Below are 2,065 nucleotides of genomic sequence, written 5' to 3' on the forward strand. Positions count from 1 at the left end.
GGGCCTTTGCTCAGCCACGTTCGTAGCAGCTTTATTTGTAATAACCAGAAGCTGGAAACAACCCAGATGACCCTCAACTGAAGAATGGATACAGAGATTGTGGTGCATCTACACAATGGAATATTACCTTTAATTATTTTAAGAAAGGTCCTGAATCTTTGTCTGTAGCGTGAGATGTGGAGACTTCAGGTAAGAGTTCATCTGGGAATGTGCTACACACAATGAGAGCACCGCAATGCTTGTACGATTACATCTAGTATCTAGCTGAGGAAGTGATACCTCATTATACATCTTGTGTGTAAGGAATCTGCTCACGCCAGGCATTGAGGGCCTGGCTGCTGTGTCACGTGTGCATCAGTAAGTGACAGAGAAGAGAGAGGCTAGGTCTGTGCTCCATGTTCTGATTTATGAACATCGGAGTGAGCTGTAGCCTAACACTCCCTGGAAAAAAAAAAAAAAAAAAGAGAGAGAGAGCTTCAGACCACGACCAGTCTGGCGCCAGCGGTGTCAAACAAGGAGCTAGCCTGAGACAACCACCAGCTGGGCACTAGGTATGCCTGGATGGGCTCCCAAGGTGGGGAGCAAACCAGAGACTAGAATTCTGCCCGGGAATTCACCGCCTCAGGCTGGGTGACCTGGAAACAGATGACCCTCACAGGGGCTACTTGGGCTGGCCAGGCAAAGAGCAAGCCTGAAATGGCTACCAGATTGTTGCAATGGGGCCTGGACTGGGAGCTACCCTGAATGACCACCAGTTGGGGACACTGCATTGGTCTGAGGGGCAGACCATACCCAGTATATCCCCTGCCTGGCACCAAAATGCACAAGCAGAGTGTCGTACCCCTGAGACCCCTCCTGAGATGACACCAGACGTTCAGAAACCTCAGGTGCCACTAAAAGAAGTAAGTACTAAGGAAGTGGAAGATAAAGAGAAACAGAAGGATGTGGGCACAATGAAGAAGACTAAAGGGTCATGAGAAACAGCCTAATTTGAGTAGCTGCTGATGCCACCTGGGACCATGGTGGGGTCCTGATCTGTGCTGCTGTCAGGGGTCCTGTCTGGGTCTGTGGCCCTGTAGCAGCAGGGGTCTGTTATCACCAAAGGCTAAGCGGTTGGTGTCTCTGGTCTGGCCAGCTGCCCTGGAACTTGTTGATGACTCAGAGCTGTTCAGAACTGTTCCCATTCCCTCCCCTGGGCGTCACGCCCCAGAGGCTTGAGAGCGAAGGAGCTGAACCTGCTCCTAGTCAGCTGCAGTACCAGCATATTGGGGGTGAGCCAGCCACCAGGATGCAGGCATGGGAGAACTGGCCCTACTAGAGGTCGCCCATGAGGTGGCTTTAAGGAAGAGATATACTACTTCCCCTTTGTCCCTCTCCATCTGCAGCAGGTGAGAGACCAGGCCATGGTGGTCATGAGAGCAAGAGAGCAGGCCTGACCCTCACCAGCTGCAAACCCTTGGCAGAGCAGGTCTTGCACCTGGGCAGCAGGTCATCTGGGCAGCAGGGTGGAGCCAGCACTTGTTGTGGGGGTTGCTGGTCAGCCAGCCCTGAGGGCATGAAAGCAGGAGATCCTGTGGACTCACCAGCTCAGATTCCTCTCAGGCCCAGACCCAAGGCTTTGAATTGTCCCACCCAAGCCCATTAATGAACTGCTGGAGTGTATAAAGGCACCTGTCCTACAAATCCGAAACTACAGGATCACATGACATAGCGCAACAGCAGGATATCCAAGAGGAGTTCCAATGAGGTTCAGATATTGAAAGAGTAGCAGAGGCCAGAGGCCTTTCAGTGAGTCATTGCAATGAACGTTTGCAAGCAAAGAAGTGTGGAAAAAAGGATATGCTGTGGGACATACCGTGACATACTACACCTTCCAAAATGAGATATTTTTTCCTCTTTTTGGGGGGAATTTTTAAGGGTGGAGGTGGAAAGGAGGGGATGGAGAGATGAGTGAAATTTGGGTACATAATGTGAAGTTCACAACCGATAAATAAGTTTAAAATATTAAAAAATAATAATATGTAAGGAATAAACACAATAGCAGTAACATTACTCAATGAAAAGC

The 2,065-nt window shown here is 49.9% G+C and overlaps 1 non-coding gene across 1 annotated transcript; it reads left to right on the forward strand.

Annotated features, from left to right (window-relative positions):
• Positions 1-306: 306 nt before the first annotated feature.
• LOC129670869 (small nucleolar RNA SNORA17) lies at positions 307-439 on the forward strand. Its single transcript, XR_008719275.1, has one exon. It is a non-coding gene; the product is annotated as a small nucleolar RNA SNORA17 (small nucleolar RNA).
• Positions 440-2,065: the final 1,626 nt, after the last annotated feature.

The sequence above is a fragment of the Psammomys obesus genome, unplaced genomic scaffold (assembly GCF_907164565.1).
Source record: "Psammomys obesus unplaced genomic scaffold, mPsaObe1.curated_primary_1811, whole genome shotgun sequence".
Lineage (NCBI taxonomy): Eukaryota > Metazoa > Chordata > Mammalia > Rodentia > Muridae > Psammomys > Psammomys obesus.